Source organism: Anas acuta, chromosome 1, assembly GCF_963932015.1.
Source record: "Anas acuta chromosome 1, bAnaAcu1.1, whole genome shotgun sequence".
Lineage (NCBI taxonomy): Eukaryota > Metazoa > Chordata > Aves > Anseriformes > Anatidae > Anas > Anas acuta.
The window spans coordinates 83,206,143-83,226,898 of record NC_088979.1 but is presented as its reverse complement, the minus strand read 5'-3'; the positions used below and the strand labels follow the sequence as shown (position 1 = coordinate 83,226,898).

General features: G+C 42.5%; 2 long non-coding RNA genes across 2 annotated transcripts in view; one reads left to right on the top strand and one right to left on the bottom strand.

Moving 5' to 3' along the window:
• The window catches only part of LOC137858338 (uncharacterized), a 33,344-nt gene extending 16,444 nt beyond the window's left edge, over window positions 1-16,900 (bottom strand). The window contains exons 1-2 of the long non-coding RNA XR_011097653.1: window positions 16,578-16,900; window positions 9,567-9,643 (exon numbers count right to left, since the gene is read on the bottom strand). This is a non-coding gene — a long non-coding RNA (uncharacterized lncRNA). The remainder of the gene's footprint in view (window positions 1-9,566; window positions 9,644-16,577) is intronic.
• LOC137858357 (uncharacterized) overlaps window positions 1-20,756 on the top strand; it is a 173,710-nt gene that overhangs the window by 97,520 nt on the left and 55,434 nt on the right. The window lies entirely within an intron of this gene.

The window sequence follows — 20,756 nt, the reverse complement described above, 5'->3', positions numbered from 1 at the left end:
AAACCTATTATTCTCATTAGATATCAAAGGCAAAGCCCAACATAATAGGCTTAATCTGCTCCTGGAAAATACAGGTTAAGTAACAAAAAGAGAGCTGTATACGAAAGGAAACTCAGGCAGCTGAACACATGACAAAACAGGGTCTTGAAGGAAGGTATTTCAAGTTCAATCCTATTATTATACATAATTTTTAGCAAGCAGCATCTAGGGGACAACAGTGTTCAATGCATTTCTGGATATGGAATTCAAATTTGTTTGGTTTACCTATTCTGAGGAAGAGGCAGACAAGGAGAAGTTGTCCAGTTTGCAAAATCAGCTCTGCGTTTTGCTGGTCCAGGTCTTCCCAGCTTCCACTGGTAAAAGAGAAAGGGCACCCAGCGCAAAAATTCACAAACTCTTTCAGAAACTTGTATTCTGTCCTTGGAAAGAGCCCTTAAGGTCTGTTACCTGCATAAAATGTACCAGCTGTTGTCCTGAAGAGCACTGCAGCTTGTTGAAATCTTGTGCTCTTCACCTTAGTGAACTCAACGTGAAAATAATCATAAGTAAAAAAAAAAAAGGTTTTTGGACTGCTTTTATGATTTGTGTGCTGTACTATTTAGATGTTAAAAAAAAAAAAAAAGAAAAAAAAAAAAGAAAAAAGAGGCCTGGCTGGGTATTTATTTTGCCTTAAAACTTCCACTCATATTTTTTTCAAAGTTTTAAGTTATTATTATTATTTTATTTTTTTTAGTTTAGTTTAGTTTAGTTTAGTTTAGTTTAGTGCCCTTCATGGAAAGGGGCAGGGAGGATAATGGCAGCAGGTAGGAAAAGTGTTAAAGAGAAGGAATAGAAAATGACAGGAAAGGTGAAGAATATCCTTCTTTCTTTTTCTCTCTCCTTTACAGAACCTTTCTGCTATACCAACAGTGATGTGGCATCCATGATTTCAAATTTGAAATCAACAGTATAAAAGCAATTAAAATACTCAGCCCACCAATAATACCTTTCACCATGGGATCTCAGAGCACTCTATCTTTATCCTGTACTATTCTACAATGTAGCTAGCTATTTGAGGAACTGAAATCATCATTGCCTCCTGTGCATTTTAGCAATCACACAGCATCTTTTTTTTTTTTTTTTTTTTTCTTAGCTCTGCCTTAGGGCAATACTGGATGACTGAAGTTTCTGCCTCTCATCTTAGCCAAAATGGAATCTTGGATCCATTTCTGAAAACTGCTGGCATGCCTTTACATTTCTGCATATATTACGCACTTTTATTATAGGTCTGTTTTCTATCCTTAGTAAGATCATAGAGGGTAACATATATACCATTAAGCCTGTGAGCGTATTTAAGAAATTATTTGGGCTGAGCTTGGATGATTCAATAACTCCTGCTGTAGGGCTTCTAATACAACATCAAAAATGATGTAGCACTGGTCTGGATAAAACCCTTTCCCCTCCTTCAGATTTGCTCAAAAGTCTTACAGGTTAATTTTGTAGTGACAGTAATCTTTATAAGAAACTAGGTACCATCTGTGTTCTGCTAGCATAAAACTAGCAGAAGTGCATCAGCCTTTGCACTATGGTTAATGTGGCAGAAATTTAATTGCACACCCAAGCCTGATCTGGATCTGATTTGTAGTGTTCCTGAAAGACAGACTGTGGAAAGGCAAGACTGACTGGTTTAGGTTGGATAAATTATGAATTAGATTCTATTGCTTGTAATACAAACAAATTTTGTAGCCATGTTTCTCTAGAAATCTCTGAAATAAAAGTAATGGAATAATAAAGTCTGTGAAATAAACATCTTTCTCTCTCTAGTCTAGTTGTTAAGATGATCAAGTCCATTCACAGAAATCTCCATTATAAGAGGTGAAAATTGTATTCAGATATATTGAATGTTTCAATGTATTTCAGTGGTATATATTTCAAGATGTTTGAATTACCTTTGAGTAGGAACTCTTCTCCCTCACTCAAAAAATATGAACATTTATCTCCAGATGCCTTAAACAAAAGAAGAGGTAATATATAGTGGCATATTAATGCTTTCATGTACTTTGAAGCAGTGTCTAAAAGAAGAATAAATTACTTGCTTGGGTCTGAAAATATGTACAAAAGTAATGGACCTGGGGGATTACTGGTGGAACATCCTGGGGAACAACGTTACCTAAACAGAAGGGGAAGCTGCGTGTATGGTATACTAATAACTGTGGAGTCAGAACCAGAGCTCCTTTTCCTTTTTTTTTATTTTTTTTTATTTTTTCACAGAAATTTTCTCCTTCATTCAGGTATGCAAGGGGAAGGAAGCATAAATCCCATGGAATTGTGAGGCACTGGTTTCGTGTGATTATTTATTGCCAGTGTTATATCACTATCGTACCTACAAGATGCCTCAACTTAAAAACGGCCTGGTTGTGCTAAATGCCATACATACACGTCAGTGCAGAGAGCTCCTGCTTGAAGGAGATAGCAAGCCGCAGACAGGGAACACATAGCGAGGGGAAAGAGGAAGGATCATCTCTATTTCCTGAACAAGAAAGGGTGATACAGAGATGAAGTAACAGGGAATCTGAGTGCTTTGGGCCTGATTTTTCCTGGGGCAGGATAGTAGCGCCTTTTCTCCAGAATCACCATTGCTTCTGGAGATGCTAACAGACAATCTGCAGGGTTTTGGTAGGAGGTAAGCACTAACAAGCAGATAGCCCCATGTACCATTGCCCTCAACAGCATAGGGCAAGACAGCACCAGACACCCATGACTGGTAGGAAATTCTCTCACAGTGGTGGATCTGGGGCTAAGCAGTAGGGAAAAAATGTAATTTTTGCCCCTCTATGCTTTGTCCTTGTCTCCTTTGCTTACAGAGAGGCCTTAAAAAGGATGGGTATGTCACAGATTTGAAGTGAAAGGAAACAAGAATCTGTCAGTAACATTTTTTTAGAAGAGCTGGTGCTTGAGTAATGAAAACAAAATTCACGCAGATAAGGGACTGTAAAAAAAAATAATATTTATTCTTGACTCCTGCCATGTGATCTTGAGTTCTCTGTGTCCAGCTTCTCTGCATTTAGGTGTCCTAACTTGCAAATGAAGACTACAGCAGCTGAATGCACAGACAACCTGCAAGCTTCAGGTAAAATCTTTCTCTGAAAAGTATTATGCATCGTTAAGAGATGAGTATCGGTAAGATGCAGCAGTACAGTGTATCAGAAAGAGACCTTGCTTCGATCTAGATCTTCTCATTGCCTTCCACGTTGGACCACTAGACAAACTAGACAACTCATTTATCACTAATGTGGAGCACTTTGCAGAACTTGTTATTAGGGTTGTGTGCACATAATAACCTAGAAACTCTGGGTTATCACTGATGCTTGCAGCTGCCATGGCAACAGAGTTGGTAGGCATCTCTCAAAGATCCTTTTTTTTTTTTTTTTAAGGACTCCTTGAAAGTATGAAGCATTTATCATCCAGCATGCACAAGCAGGTTTAGCTATGAAAACAGTCTGCCAACAAAATGACAGGCAGTGTCTCCCTTTAGTTTCCCTATATATCATATTTTTTAGTTCCGCATTCATACTACTGCATTTAACAAGTTCTTATTTTTATGGCATATAACTAAACTAGGTTTTCAGGATTTTCCAGTATTCAGGTTTTAGCTTTGCAGTTCTCCTTGATGTGACTGGGTGTTACCCAGAGCAATTTTCCTTGAAGATATTTGAAAATTTAGACCTCACTGCCTTTGTCTAGGAACAAAGGAAAAAAAAAAAAAGTAAGCTAAATCAGTGGAAAACTAAAGGTTTGTCATTTTCAAATGAGCATGGAAATACTGAGGATCTATCCACAGAAAGGGATTATTTTGGTTTTGTATAGGTCTAATATTTTCCTTTAAGGAACATTTGCTATGTGTTCCCTCCTAATGCTCCTGGAATAACCATTATATTTTCTGTATCTTAGAAAATTGTTGCCCCTAAGGATGTGAACACCAGAGGGACTATTTAAACGGCAAGTAAACCACAATAACAAGGACTGTACAGACTGTGCTATGGAGTCTCCATCTAGTTGTCCCAAAGCCCTTAAAAATCGTGAAAGATTTAAGACAGACAGGACCAAAGAGTCGTGAATTCTTTTTTGCCCCTCATTGACAGAGAATGGAGGCACTGACAGGTTAAGCCATATTAACTGACAGTTACTGAGTAAGCCAATCTCCAGCTCTGCCACTGGCCTGAGATTCCCCTTGAACCCACTTCTTGAGATTAATCACAGGATTATCTTCCTTTCCTTCCTAACCGTGCTTTTAAAGGACTGGATATAGACAGCTTGACACATCCAAGCTGATAACCTGGTCCAAATTTTTAGAAGACTAGGTTAAATCTACATGCTTTAGGATGAGTTATGAAGCCTGCCATTTATTATCCTTTATTTGGGTTGCACTGCACTTTCAGGATCAGAGCTCCGTTCTGCTAAGTGAGCGCTTGCAAATCAATTGCAGATGCCTTTGTGGGAAGAGATGACACACATTCTCTAGAAAGGTGTGATTCACGGCACAGCAGAGATGGAAAGCCTTGCTTCCTGTAGAGTTCTGAAACCTCCACCTCTGTTAAATCCTTGGGGGTAATTCATAGCTCCAAGAAGCACAGGGAGACTGGGGTCAGGTGAGTTGAGAAGCAGCACTGCTTTAGCAGAACTGCAACTCTTTGTGGAAGTCAGAGTAACTACAGAGGCTCTGTTTGTCCTTCCTACACTTGTACAGCCATGCGGTGGTGACTCCACAACCATAGGCTGTATCCAGGGCCATGGTCATGCTATAACAAGGACTCCATGTGAGTGGTTTTCTAACAGTGAGTTCCTCTGGTTGCAGATGCAAATCTGCCCAGCCACTCCAGTGACATCCTTTGGAGACACCTCAGCACAGCCACCACGAAGCTCTGGTGAATTCTAGGAGAATGCTGAGGTGATAAGTTGAACTGATGCACAACAGCCATGCAGAACAACACATAAAATGTTTAAATGACAGCCAGCAATCTCATTAACAGCTGTATTTTTTTTAAAAATAGTTTGTTTATCTTCAGGGACTGAGAAATGTCCTTATGCTTTATATTTTGCATGAAAACAGCCTTTCCTCAAGAAAAGAGTTGGGTTACTGAGTTCAAGGGAGTATGTCCACACATTAAACCAATAACAGCCTTTCTTCTATGTCTGGGCCTCTTTCTTCTGGAAATAATCTGGAAGCAGGGTCTGCCCAACAGTGAGAGCGGCAGCCCATCAGCCAGACAGCAGTTGCTGATGGATCCAGCTTTATACCTGTACCTGCCAAGACGTGCCACCTTTGGTCCTTGGCAAATGCAGGCAAAAACATGTGACATAGTCTGCTGTGAGGGTACTTCAATAAGAAATAACATAAAAGCTACTAGGGAAACTTGGAGCTATGCACTACCATGATATACCTGCAGGAAGGCTCAAGAGTACTTGCTGTTCACAGAACATCTTTTTTTACAAGAAGTGGCTGAGGATGTTGCTTTTGTTTTACAGGTGGATATTCTTGCATATGTTTCCTACATTAGGCTTTGCTTTAACCTTCTTATCATTTTGTTACACATCTGTAAGCTCAGGATAGTTTAAAAGCAGTGTATCTTTCGTGTTCAGCTTCCGTATATATTGGCAAAGAACAAAATACGCTCATGAAGGGTATATAAAATGCTCAGCATTTGTGCTTCAGTGAATTCTCAAAGATCCTTCTGTAGCCTGCTTCTCTTCCCCATACCTTATAGATTGATATGACAGAGGCTAAGGTGTTTGAAACCTTCAGTTATTTTCCTCCTAAAGGAGAAAAGTGATTCAGTGGAACATTTTCTAGTGGGATGCTGTGTCCAGAATGGGTTGGAAAACTGTGAAAAAGAGAGGAAGAAAATGCCCATGATTTCTTTCCCTCTTCTGAAGCAGAGCATCTGGCCTATGGAAAATCAGTGTTGCTTCACAGAAAAAAACAGCAGGAATTACAAAGCAGCAAAGATGGGTCTTTCCTCCTACCAGAGGGCTTTATTACCATGGGCTTTTATATACATTTGGCTTTCATACAAGACCAATGCTACTTTCAGAGTTAAAAGTCAAATATGACTTGATCGGTATTGGTGAAGATATCAGAAGACTCAGCAGAGTTATTTTAAAACTCATTTAATGAAGTCACCTGATTAGTCCCATCCTACCCTTTCACCACATCATGTGATTCCACAGCTGCTGGTTTCTGCTAAAGCAGGGCAAGGAAGGACTAAAATTGGCACTGCTTCTTACAAGAGACAAGGAAGTATATTTAAAGAAATATGAGGGGAAGATTGCTCCAGTGAGCCTCTAAGCCACTAAAGAGGAAGCCCGTGTTTGTGCTGACATATTATGAAGCGGCTTGAAGGATCTGATGGAGCTCCTTATGGACCAGAACTGAGAATCTGGGTTTATCCCACCTAACTTCAGGCACATACGTAAGACTTAAAATTCATTTACAGCCAATGGGAAGAAAAAGTACACCCAAAAGTTCTCCCAGGTCAGCAGCAGTGGAGTGAATTACTTCATGAAATGCCACTGTCTTCTGATTTATGAATAATTTTTCATTGCTATAGACCAAATGTGATGCTACCCTTACTCTGGCAAGGAATTCACCTCCAAGATTCTATAGCAAAACCTCTTTCTCTCTTTCTTTTATCTGTGGTGAACCTGGTGTGCTCTGTGCTGTTTATTTCTCCACACACTGTGATAACATTTGCCTAAGTAGCTATTGCAAGGACAACATGCAGTCTTGGAGAAGTATTATGTTAGAGCAAACATCAAGAGAGGGCAAATTGCAGTATTACTTGAGGCACAATTTCTGTCACTGAGATGTTTTTATCTTTTATTATTGTTTTTGTTATTGTACCCAGAGTTTTCCAGTTATATTCTTAAGAGGGTAGGTAATGGCCTTGGGGCACAGATGGAGCTGGATGGGGAGGCTGGTGCTTTGGCTACTGTTACAGAAGGGAGGAAGGAAGGAGGAGGAGGAGGAAGCAGAGGTAAAATTCTGTAATCCTTGTTGTTTGTTTAATCTGGCTGAGTGAAGCTGCTGACTTATGTTTCTTCCTTGGGATCTCACTTCTGTTAAAGAGGAGATTAACTCTGCTGACATGTTAAGGTCTGCAGAGTTTTAAAATGCTTTGTATGGCTGATGCAAATCTTGTGATATTGATCTGTGTTGCACATATGCCTGTTCCCTTGTATGTGGGTATGCTCTTCACACATATGAATGCAAAATATCGATGCAATGAAATTGCTGTTTCACTTCATATATGACACTACTGCAATTAAAAGAAAACCTTTCTGCTTTCAGCCTAACATATCAGTTTTTTTTTTTCTTCTCTCCTGCATTGAAACTCTTTTGTTATGTTGTCTCAAAAGTGATGTGTAGCTATTTTGATAATGGAACAATTTAAGTACTTTGAAAGGGTTGTCTGTAACCTGGAACATTGGTTTTTAAAAGCCTAGAGCACTGACAATAACATATCGCTTTGTTTTGTGTGGTTTCTTTTCCAGCTTCATCCCATTACTCTTCTCAGGGGTGAGTAACATTGGTCCTGAATTGACTAGCAGCATGACAGGAGTGAAGGAAACAAGACAGCATCCTGGTTGTGGTTTCAGCACAGCAGTGCTTGGCACGGAGCATGAAATGAGTAAGGGACAAGCATCCTGTTGGTCCACTCTCCCTTGCCCAGTCCCAGGCCCAGAGCTGGCCTGGCTCAATGCAGAGCTGGAGGCGTCTTTACTTTCTGTTGATTGACACTGGCCCTCAGGGCTGGCCAAGGACGCGAAGGCCTGCAGGCAAACTCAATTCCCAGGCTCAATGTGTGTGCTTCTCTTGGAGCAGTCTGTGCTGGCAGAAGTATAAGGCTGCTCTTTTACCAGTGCCATGAAACACATCAACCCGCAGTGAGGGCAGGCCCCCTTGGCAAGTGGCCACGTGGCCGCTCCAGATGAGGATTCTCCGCTTTCCCCAGAAATTTGACTTACACCTGCCTTTTCCTATATTTTTGTGAGTTTGAAAGCAGCTCTCTGTGCTGCCTAGCCAGAGATGGCCACCTCCATGTTTGAAAACTTCACAACCTGGCACGGCCTTTCAGACCCTTGCAATACATTAAAGCAAAAGACGTGATGCACAGTCTACAAGTTTCCCAATGAAGCAGAAGTCAGGTGAGGTCTGGCGAAAGAAGGAGGCAGGAGGAAGGCATCACCAGTTCCCCTGCCTGTGATTTATGTTGCCTGTGACTGCTACATGTGAGGAGCATCAGTTTAGTGAATTATTCCAGATGGCCTTACTGATGGAGGGAGTCTCTCTGCCACCATGGGGCAGGATTTACAGCCAGTGCAGCTCAGCTGTAACAGCTTCAGGTAAATCCAGGACTGGAGCCATGAGCTTGTCCACAGAATGACCGTTTCTCCACGCCCCACATTGGCACCTGCCATCCAGCCCCATCCACCCTGAGCATTCCCTTGGGATTACCCCATGCTGTGTACACCAGCGCCTGCTGTTGCAAGTTTGCTTTTTTCCCCACTCTCACAAAATAGCAGATTACAGCGGATGGTTTCCCTCCATCTGTCTCAGAAATATGTGAATCACAGAGCCAAACGTGTGCTACCACACAGGGAGAAAAGATATTAAATCACGTCCTTCTCATAATGTGTCATGGTTATGTCGAGGATGACACACTGTACAGTGCTTGAGCCCACACTCCTTTTTTAAGTATGTTAAATGGCACCACATCATGTAGTTTATTGCACACTCAGCGTGTCTACCCAGAAGTGATTTTCTAGGGCTAGCAACAATTTTTTACCTGCTCATCAGGCATGGGACTTCTCTATGCCCAATGAATCAATGCTGTTTCCATTGAGAAGCAGGCAGGAAACCTCCACTGTGGTTCGACCCAGCCAGCTCGAGCAATTAGTGCTTAAGACTTTCTGACTGCATTTGCACAAAGTGCTTTCTTCCCTCTTATTTCTCCCTGGTCTATTTTTGTAGTTCACCCCTAGATATTGATGACATCCTATAAATACCAGTGAGCATGCTTTCCAAGCTCCAGAAACATCTCAGGAGGCTTGAGGACATCAAGCTTCCACTTTTCTGGTTGTCCTCAGTGGGTTTACCTGGCCACTGGATGAATAAGAAGCTTTAGTGTAAATGCAAGATTTTAGATGCACATATCCATTGCATTCAATAAGAGAAAACAGCTGTCAATACCTATAGAGCTGTGAAACAGTGCTAATCCTCAGAGCTCTTGTAATCTCCAGAAGCAAAGTTGGAAGATGGGGAAGGATGTCAGAACTGAGAGGAAATATATGGAAATGAGAAGGCAAATTTGAGGCAAAGAGGGCTCATTTCTTTGGTTGCAGTTCCTGTCATGCATGCAGGGAGTCGTAGCAGGAAGAATTACCATTTTTCCCCACATTTGTCTTAACAGCAGTCTGTGTCCTGAATTGTGGTGTCTGACTGCTAGTGGGAAAAACAATGGAGCTGCAGTTTCATGGTAAAATGTATAAAGAGAAAAGACATGCACAAAGTAACGAAAGTTAAATACCTGTCAAGTTTGTAGTAAATCGTGAAATGACACCAACCGACAGCTACATCTGGTCTGAAGGACCCACAATGAGGATGCTGTAAGAACACAGGTACCAAAATGGTATATTACTGTATCATCAGCAACGTGATGGTGAAGCAGAGTTAAACTGTTTTTTTTTTTTTTTTTTTTTTTTTTTCAGAGGGCTGCCTTGTATTATGCATTCATGAGATGATGGGATCTGACAAGTTAGCATGTGCTTCTCCCCTCCTCTACTGGTGGTGACTTTCTTCCTGCTTCTCAGCAGAGACAGCACTGGTTTGCTGAGCTCAGAATGGCCCTGTGGGTGAGGGCTGTTGTGCTTTCATACATTGCATCTGTCTGAGGTGTTTCTGCCCCAGATGTTACTTTGGGAGAGAAAAACTTTCTAAAACCCTTCCAACTCGGGCTGGAATCCAGTATAGCCAAAGAGGTCCTGGGCCAGAAAAGGAGAAGAGGAGGAACAGTGCAAGGCATAACTTGAAGATCTGTAGAACTAAGCCAGCAGCACACAAAAACTATCGCAGTATACATTAAAGCTAACTAAACTATAGCAGGGAACAGCATTAAGCCTTCAAGATTAACATCAGGCAGTCCTGACTGGTATGTATCATGAGGAGCTGCCTAGGTCATAGCTAGCTGGGAGTGGTGAACTGGTGCATCAACTAAGTAATGCACAAATGGTTCTTCTGTAGCAGAAGGCTAAGTGTGATACAATGAGGGGAGAGACCCTCTTCCCAGCTGAATAGATAGATACCTTGGATAAGTGTGTCTCAAAAAATCAATTGGGATAACCTTCTTCTGCAGCTCAAGTTCCATCTGTTACCAACAGTTTGATAATAATGGGAAAAAAAAATGGAGATGTATGAAAATAATTCATGTGGTTCAGTGCCACTTAGTGGTTCTGGCCCAGGATACTGAGGTTTGTTCAGAAAGGAAAATCTTCAGGTTTTTCTCCAGCACCTTGACCCACCAGCATAGAACCCTGCAGATTCATTCCTCTGTTAATTAGCACAGATATATGTCAGCTCATGAGGATCTCATTACTAGGATGTAATACTAACAACTGCTTGTCTGACAAAGTGTAATCTGTAACTCTAACAGATAATTCTAGCTAAGCATCAAGTATCATGTAGCAGACACATCAGGTGAAACTACCATATATGAAGACGCATACAGATAAAGCACTATGCTGCAAATTCTTCATGGGCCCATGAAAAAAAATTAGTCTGTCCTGAGGATGGATAGTACACTCCTTACAAGAAAAACAGTGTGGACCATAATAGATAGTTTGATTTCACAACAGTGAAATCCTGAATTACAAGTAAACAGCATAACAGTCAATCCTGATTTAATTTCTAAGGATTTCTTAAAATGCTTTTTGTTCTGTGGAGAGTTAACATGGATCTTGTGTGGAAAGAAACGGGTGGAGCACAAGTGTGTGTACACAAGCATATGTGCATGGTGCTCATAGGTTGTGGGGTTGACAAGAGGGTCTATTTATATGGGAACAAGGAAAACATGTTTTCTTTGCTCCCTTCAGGAGGAAATGAGCAGTGAGTGGGTGGGAGATGTAGGGAGTGCGTCTGTCTCTAATCATCTATGTGCTGGGTGGCTGAAGGAGTATGCTGGGAAGGATGCTGCTGCTTCCATGGCCTGGCATTTACAAGTTGTATTGCACTTCTTAGGCAAAGTGACCCTGGCACATTTTCTGCCATGGCTTGTCCATTTTTTCCTAGTCTGGGGCTGGGCAAAGTGTGTGGTTCAGGCACCTACATTATCACTAGCATTGCAATGACACAAGCCCAAAGCCAGAAGTAAGCAAGAAGGCAACATGATATACTTAGTCTTGATTTGTTTCTAAACTTGTCTTACCATTGCACTCTAACACATTATTGATCCTCTACCTCACACCCCCAAATCCACAATGCATTGACTCTTTCACTCCCAAATGAGAAAAGTCTTCAAAGAAAGGAGCACAGACTTCAGCAATGCTGATGGATAATTTATAGCTTCCTCACTGGGGAAACTGTCCTATATAGCTGAATAAGCCATGGGGGCAGGTGGGTGAGGGGCTGGGCAGTGCTCTGGAGACCCATCGCTTGTAGCAATCTGAATACCTGCGATAGCAAAAGACTTCCTGGAAAGAAGAGCACAGGTGAAGAGACACAATATACCTGAATTGGCAAGGAAAGTCGGGCAAAAATGCAGCACAGAGAAACTTCCAAATGTCTGAATGTACAGAGAAAGGAATATGAATTTTGCTCAGGCAAATGTGAACTTTTTAGCTACAGTAATTCACATTGAAGAAAAAAGATCAAAGAAAAACAGCAAAATTAGTCAGCTGAATTTTAATATGTAACTGACTGAAGACTAAGGAAACTCTTACAGATGACAGTAGAAACACTTTCTAGAGATCAAAGTTTAGCTAGAGATAAAAGAGAGAACAACAAACTAACATTTTGTAATTTCCTCCCCACCCTGATAACATTTCCTATGCATTATTTATGAAAAGACCACTAGGCCTTTTTTACTGGGGAGAACATGGTAGAAGCACCTTTGATAGGCGCCTTAAATTTCAGAAAGCATCGCAGTTGCAGTGGTCCCTGGCAAGTTTGCCATCAATTTTGATGGCATCAGAACTGGGTACATGGTAAATTTAACAATGAAAATAAACCAGACACTTTAAGTTCCTTATGGTGTGTCCCAAATAGCTTATAAAACACAAATGCTTCCTCAATCATTAGGGATGAACAGGTCCCCTGGCATTCTAAATAGGATGCAAAGCGTGGATCAAAATGGGTAATAAATTGAATTAATGTGGCAAAGATATAGGCTGATGTCAAACTGATGTTAAGGGACTGACTTATATTGAACTTCTCCTTGGAGACAGCAACACAGAGAAATGGTTAGTGCTTCATTTCTAGCACAGCTACCAAGCAGCCTGTTGCCATGCTATTGTATCAAAGTGTCATCTAACTGGTGCACCTAAAACAAAATCCTGGCTCCCTCAGTGTCAGTACCCAGTTTGGGTGCTAGCAGAAGACTTGTGTACATCAGGTGAGAAATTTCTCCTCCTCCAGCTGTGACTTGGACCAGAGGAAGGTGGAGGCATGCCTCACAGCAGTGTCTCCACTTCACCATGGCACGCTCCTGAGATGACTACCTAACCCTCTGCACTGTGAGAGAGGGTGGAACTGACCCATGTGCTAGATGATGCCTTTCACATACTTCTGTGCCTGAGCTCTCATTTTCTCTAGAAGAATTGAACCTATTTAGTGTATAAATATGCCTCTGGAGAAACAAAATGGAGGGCAGGATTTGCCAGATAAAGGTTTACAATGGCAAAATTAAGGAATGCTGGGAAATCTTTTGAAAGGGAAGATGGAAGTCAGTAAATAGCTGAAAATACAGAAACACAAATCATGGAAAGAATCCAGAGACGCAGAAAACAAAAAGTGAATAAATGGTATCATGAGTGAAGGTTAAGAAAATATTCCTGTTGACTTACAGGAAATGAATGGAAGTGGTCAATAGACTCTCCTTCATCTGGCACCAGCCCTTTTTCTCTGCAATCCCATAAATCAGGCACAGCATTGTACAAGTCCCAGCACTGGATAGATGCAAGGTTGTCAACCTATCTTCTAGCACAATGAGAATCAAAGCAATGAGAATCAGAATCATGAACTTTCAGATCTATAACATCTGAAGCCTGTTTTTCCTTATCCAAATATCCAATTTTATGGCTCTAGTGGTGACTCTTCACACTGAAGCACTTATGAAAAGTGCTGCAGATACTGAGCAACTCGTGGTTTAGGTTACACTTCCAGATGGCCACATGCTCTTGACCCCTCAGTGTTTTGGGAGCAGCTGCCTAGCCGGCCGTAATAAGCACTTAACTGAAAATGGCAGCAGTGCCTTTCTGTGGGCTTCATGAGCAGTGACTGGAAATACCCTTTATCAGCAGCTTCTCTTTGACATTTCATGGGTCAGCTTGGGTTCAGCCTGAGCCATGTCAATGCTGAGTCTTCTCTGGAGTTTCTCCAAAGTTAACTGTGTAGTGCATATGTGGAGAGAGAAGACAACACAGAAAGGAAAAACAGACTTGGCTTGACTTATCCAAGCACAGCAACCTACCAAACTACCAAACACAGCAACCTCCATGCTACGGGCTGCTCAATATTTGCACTCAGGGAGACATGTTCTGCAGCAGGAGTAAGAAGAGCAGCGACCCAGGCACAGCAAAAGCAGCAACAAAGCTGCTGCTGTCGCCTTTCCTGAGGAGAGCATGTTGGTAGGGGAGCTCGAATTTAATCACTCTATGTGCTTTTGCAGAAGCTGGAAATCACTGACCCCATAAAATGCCATCAGCTGCCTGTGATAGCTGCTCCTGTCTTTTCTCACCTCTTCTGTAACATAAAGTCATAAAGTGACAGGCTGCCTAGACAGAAGATCCAGAAAAATGCTCTTCCCAAGTATTCAAAAAAGTCTGACACCTCACCATTATCATCTCAATAAAATCAAGTGGGGGAAAAAATAAAAAAAAAAAAAGAAGAAGAAAAAAGCCTCCAGAGGCTTTTTAAAAAATAAAACAGCAAGATAAGGTGCTACCCTGCAGGATACATGTCCTCATGCCCAGGGGCTGAGAAGAGGGGATGATGGCAAAGCCACCACACAACATGACTCCCCTTCCATAACCGTAGGGAAATGCTGGTGGGTTTACAGGCCTATTTTATACAATTTTTATACAAACTGGCAGGTGACAGGGTGGCAGAGCACGGGGCCAGTGTGGGTGTTGTGCTGGAAGGGCCCAAGGGTGAGGCTGATGAGATGCGCCAGGCTGACCCCAGCCCTGGAAGTCTCACAAATGTTTTCTTTTGAGCTCATAGGTGCAGTCTTGAAAAAAAAGCTTTAGGTCCTAGACAAAAGTGTGGCTTAAACTACCTTCAGCAGCATGTGCTAGCTCAGGGAACTTGGACTGGAGCAGTGCAACTTATCTCAGGTGGAGAAGGAAGGAGCAGTGGAGACAAAGCATCAGGGACTGACTGCAGGCCCCATTCCCCCATTTCCCTGCACCACTTGGGGGGAGGAGGTAGGAGAGTGGGGTTGTGAGGAAGGTGTTTTTGGTTTGCTTTTAGTTTCTCACTGCTCTAGTCTGCTAGGGATAGGTAATAAATTATAGTAATCTCCCTATGCTGTCTGTTTTGCCCATGACGATAACTGGTGAGTGATCTCCTTGTCCTCATCTCAACCCTTGAGCCCTTTCCATCATATTTTCTTCCCCAGTTCCTTTGAAGAGGCGGAGTGAGAGAGCAGTTGTGGTGGAGTTTGGCTGCTCAGCTGGGTAAAACCACTACAGAAATATATCTCAGTTCTTTATGGTGGCTCTTAAAAACACTTTGTATTTACCTGCCCACCTTTTGAAAATGTATTGAAAATAATAAATGTCACCGAAAAGGGGACGAGCCTACATAACAACTGGGAAAAAGCATTTAGGGGAGGTTCTGGAGAAGAAAGTAATCATGCTCTTGGCAACCTGCAGTAACCAAGTAGGATGCACATCCAGCCAAGAGCATTGCAGAAAAGACCTTCTCCCTGCAGTGGACTGAGGACTGTTGACACAGATTGATTTAAGTAATATGCTATCAGAAGCTCCTCTGAATGACTGCAAGCTATTATGTGGCCTTATACTTAAGTACTTTAAAAATGCGTATTATTTAATTGACACAGCATTATAGCCCCTTTATAGCCATTAAGGTTGCTCATACCGTGGCAATGTGAATACAAAGTTGTCATTATGGTGGTACCAATACGTATACACATACAAGAAAAGGACAGAGATGCTACCATTCGTGGCATAGAAATGACATCTCAGCCTTAAGTATACCAGTACAATTTGTGCTGCTGGAATGCATGTCACCTTAATCCTTGGCTGAATGACTACGGGGATGCATCTTCCTACTATGATGTTAATAGCAATTTCTACCAATTCCAGAAGCGCACTTGTCCCATGGTACTGTATATATCAAGGCAATGGCTGCAGTCTGCTGCTATACTTCCCACCCATTTTCTGTAATCTTTCTAACTGGGTCTCTGTATCAACTGTGAAAGTAGAGGACATCAGAGGACATGCTACTACTACTACATTATGACCTGAAGAAAGGAAGGCATAGCTATATTTAAATCAATGTTCCATAGACAGTGTTCTGAGTTAGCAAATAAGTCCTTATACATTTACCTGTCATAAGATTGCCATATATTAATGCAGTAATGGTGATACATTTCAGCAATTTTTTCTTCCTTTGCTGATCACATATTTTTAATTCCTTTTTAGCTTGACTCTCTTTAGTGTGCAAATTCTAATTTGCAAGCTTAAAATACAAATTCTGTTTGTGAAGATAAGATTTCGTAAATATTACATCTCCTCTGGAAGAGGAGGAAATTATTTTACGTTCTCTTAAACAAATTATTTAGATAATATCAAGTCTGCTCCAGGTTAAAATTTTTGAGATGTAAATACATTTTAATATGCCAGCCTTATAGCAACTATATTATAAACATCCGTGCTATTTTAGGCACTTTAGAAGTTGATATGTTTCAGCAATACCCACAGAAGCAGACCTACTGCAGCTAGAAAAGCCACCCTACATTGTAGAACGAGAAAAGTAAAAAATAAACTGAACATCTCAAAAACAGATATCCAGGCTGCATGTATCCTGAAGGGCACTGAAGGTGATACCATCCTGTCCCCATGCCGTTCAGCTCGGGGGACCAGCTGCAACACACCTTACACATTTAATGGGTGAAAATATTTGGAGGTGTTGCTCTGGTATAGAATGACAAGGCAAATGAGAGCTAGAACAGCCAAAAAATATAGTTAAGAGGGTTGAGTAATTTCTAGAAGACAGTAGGAACTTCTCATTTCCACATGTTGAATCACTAAGCCCAGAATAAAAGGAAGAGAAAAGGATGGGGTCATAGTTTCAGACTCACCACGCTTCCATTGAGCTTCATAGGAGCTGGGAGCTAAGAGCAGCTGCTCCTCACTTGAACAAGAGCCCACCACAGCAAGACAAAGGGATCCTCTCAGCTCTGACCTGGGACCACAGCAGCAGGGAGAAGCCAGCAGTGTCTCCCACAAGAGCATGATCCTGCCACAGCGAGAAGCAGCAACTCTGCTGCGTTCTCAGCTCAGCTGGAGCAAGGAAACCAGCACTGTCTGCCTCTCACAGCACCGAGATATCACCAGTTGGCTGGCTGGCAGTGTCTTGCCTCGCTGAGAGCCAAGGGCTTTTGGATCACAGCCTCTGGTGAGTTCCAAGTAAGATTTTGTCCCTGTGAGTACCGGCATCTCACAGTTACTGCTAAGCCCTAAATTCAGTAAGAACTTCTACCCAGGACATCCTTGCCTTTTCTGGCAAGGTACCACTGGAATCAAGCTGCCTTGCAGCTGTGCAAGTATGCTGATTAAGCTGGCTTTTTGGACACAGTATTATTGATACAGAGGAAACCACTACATCAGCCAGTGCGGTTGTCAGTGGCTCCAGGCCTGACCCTTCTCCAGACATGGCTGCAAAGATGCTGGAGAGGGTGCAAAGGGGACAGACCTACAGAGCTTGGGGGCAGGAGGTGGGGGCATTGCAGAGCCAGCAATGAGACAGCACAGGTTGCAGTGCAGTCACAGCCTGAAGGTGTGTGGATGGGAGTCCTTTTCTCAGAAGGGGGAAAGTCCCCGTTTCTAAATTTAAGGTAGGGATGTGAGTAAGAGCTGCCTAGAGACCCTGCTGGAGCACTACTGCACAACTTCTGTTGGAGAATGAAGAAGAAACTTGGAAAGGTGAATATTTCTGGAGAAAAGACACAGCAGTATAAAGCTTAACCAAAAACATTGGGATAGGTCATGACCTACATTAAAAGGGCATTGGTTTCAGGGGTTCTTGGATCATTTTCATTCCATGGAAGGGAGAAGTTTTGTGCTCTGATGTAGCAGAAGTGCCCATCTTTAAGAATCACTTCTTGGAAACTCACTGTATGTTTGCAGTAATCAGTGGTTCCAAAATAATGAAAGTATGGGTATAAAATAACAAAAGTAATTAGTGTATGTTATAAGGTAATCATCTGTAAAAGGACCTTGAATGTCAGCTTTAATGCAGGCTGAATTTTTATGGTTATGTTGTATAAACCTTGAAAACATTAGTTTATATACTGGAAATGCTGACAAGCCCTGAACTACAGTGCTGTGACCAGCTAATTGAATCCATATTCCCCTGCATTCAGGGAATCAATAACTATTAGAAACAAAGGGCACTGCCTTAAATGCCCAGCAAGCACTTCATGCGAAGGGGGACTCTTGTAACAAAAAGCCGTCTGTGAAACATGGTAGGAACACGTGCCAGGTGTTTGCAAGAGCATCAAGTTCAAAACACAGCACACGAAGTACATGCACGGCTTAGCCCTAAGGAAATGCTGTCATTTTTCTCTTCCTTCCAGATTTAGGATGATAAACAGCCTGCTATGCCAGCCTAAGAAAAATGCCGAGTTCAGGGATCCTAAGCTGAGCTAAGCAATATTGTTGGACACCAGTATCTTAACCGGGGTGTGAACACGCCAGGGAGCAACTGGGAGCGTGGAACCTATTTATAGCAGCAGCGGGCTGCTAAGCACTGGTGTAACAAGCCTGACTAGTGACTTGTTACTTACTCATGCATGAAAACGACACCTTATGGTACACATGCTGCAGCTCAGTAATAACCCCAGGGGCAAGCGACTGGTGGAGAAAGGACCCAAGCACCTTTGCACAGGAGCAATATCCACCGTGACGAGGCTGCTCCCACCTCTGGAGCAGCTCCTGGACAGGGATCCAGGAGCCCTTTGCCTGGGCTGCCTGCAGGGATGCAGGGCGAGGTGTGCCACCAGAGAAGCTGGTGCCAGAGCAGTGTTAAACACAGCTAGTTGCTCTTCTGAGTGTTCATTCTTAATGAAAAACGCACTGAGGTTGTTTTCACATGGATTTTTAATTCTTTTTCCATAGCTAAATGCTGTCTGCTATTGCTTCTAGTGGCGGGGTCAGACCAGGACACTGAGATTGTCTGTGCGTGTGCGTGTAAATTTTTCATGCTTGCAGAGGAAGAGGGAGGGAGAAGCAGGAATGAGAAACTATAACCATCAATTAAATACCATGTGTGCTCCAGAAATCCCAGAGAAAAATATCTGTGCCTCCTGCTCATTTTCCTGCTTGCAGCTACCTTCAGTAAAATACTAAATCATATTCATGTTTGCACAGTGGATCTAGCACGGTATATGAGCACATGTCTAACTACAGGCTTCTGAGAGTTTCCATTGCTGCTACTCACACTCACATGTAATGATGTTCTGGAAAGATTTATTGGTCTGGAATCCAGGAGAGAAAGGAGCTTTAAGAGCTCTTACAGGTCAGACTCCTCTCAGGATTACCTGGTGTGTACAGGTGGATGCACTAAACCATCATTTTTGCTTTGTCTGGGACTGTTCCCCTTGCTCTTGTGACAGTTAATCTGAGCTGCTGCACTGAATTGTTTTCTGCCTCTGGGTTGCTTGTAATTGCTTTGCTTTGATTGTTCATTATTATTTGTTTGCTGTCTGTGGCAAAGTTAGTCTTTTTGTCTTTTTTTTTTTTTTTTTTTTTTTTTTGGAATGCTTTGGAAGGCACAGTTGTGTAAAAATGAAAAATACAAACCCAGCACATTTCTCATATATTTAAAAAACATCCACAAATATTCAAAAAACTCAATCTTATCCCCTCCTCTGCCCCTGTTAGGCCAAAATTATCCATACAAACAAGCCTTCCTCTGATAAATGAAGTGATAACTTTAGGGTTAGCAGAGATAGTGGTATGCAGGAGTCAGCAGACTACATGAAAATACAACCCAGAGTGATTTTGTAAGTATTCAGACGAGGAGAATTCATGCTGACAGCTAGCCACGTGGGCAGAGCAGACAGCTCCTCCAGCAGCAGATTTTGGGAGGATCAAACTGGCTGTGGCTTTTCTTTGCCCATGGCACAGCCTTGCAGACCTAGGCTGATGCTGTGAGAGCACAGGGGGCCAGGACGCCTGGGGATGCCAAGAGCACAGGGGGAGACAAGCAGCAGCGCTGCTGACACGATCTCTCCCCTGGCATCATGAGATTGACTCTGCAGGGCTTCCCCATGCTCCTTCTCCTCTCTCTCTGACCTCAGGCCCTGTCTCCTCCTACTGTAACTTTGGCTTTCTTCCTTGTGAATCCCTGCAGTTTAAAGACAGCATAATATTTATCTTTGGGAGTTACCCCACCCCCATCACAGATTATACCAGGATCTGGAACCTTTGAATTTTGTAGTCGCCGTAGTCCTTGCAGGGCAGAGTGGGAAGATGACCAGGTTTATCCTCTCCCTCTAGGGTAATCAGAGGTAGAACAAGAAACAGCATTGCTGCATTGGATGTTATTTTCTCCCCAGTGTTTCTGAAGAAAGAGAAGAGCTAGAGTGGGAGGAGGAATAAGAGCCTGCAGGGGAGAAGGGAGGTAGAGGAAAGAAGAAGTTTTGGCATGCTGGCTTGCCAAAACGTGAGCACAGATGGGAAGACACAGATGGAGCACTTCTACTGATAGTTCAAGAAATCAGACATTCAGGAGTAGCTCAGTTGCAGCAATTTCATTGCATAGCTGTGTTATTACGCACTGTAGCAGCAGTTCTTAAAGAACCAGGCTGTCACATCAGCAATGCTTTGGGAGCCAGCACGCCTAAATACAAGTAGTCACCCTAAAACTCTGCTGCAGCAACCTCTTACCTGGCACAATGAGCTGAGAGATTTTGTTTCAGCTCACATTATGATTGCTGGCCCGGCTGGGAGCACACAGGAATTAAACCATGCTCTTCTAAACTTTCCCATAGACCAGCTGCAAAGCAGCAGATATATGAAGGCAGGTCCGCCTTCCTTTGTGCTCAGGTGCAGCAGAAGTCTGAAAAACAGAACATATGTTCATGTATGCAATAGTGATGTTGGCATACAAGCAGGGAGGAAAGGGATCCAGAGAAATGGCATAATGAATTCTGCAGGTACTGTATGTCGAGCTTCCTTATTAGCAACGCTGAAATGACTGAACAGTCCCTGAAGCACCGTTCCTGTAAAGACCTGTCAAGACTTTCCAGTCTAAT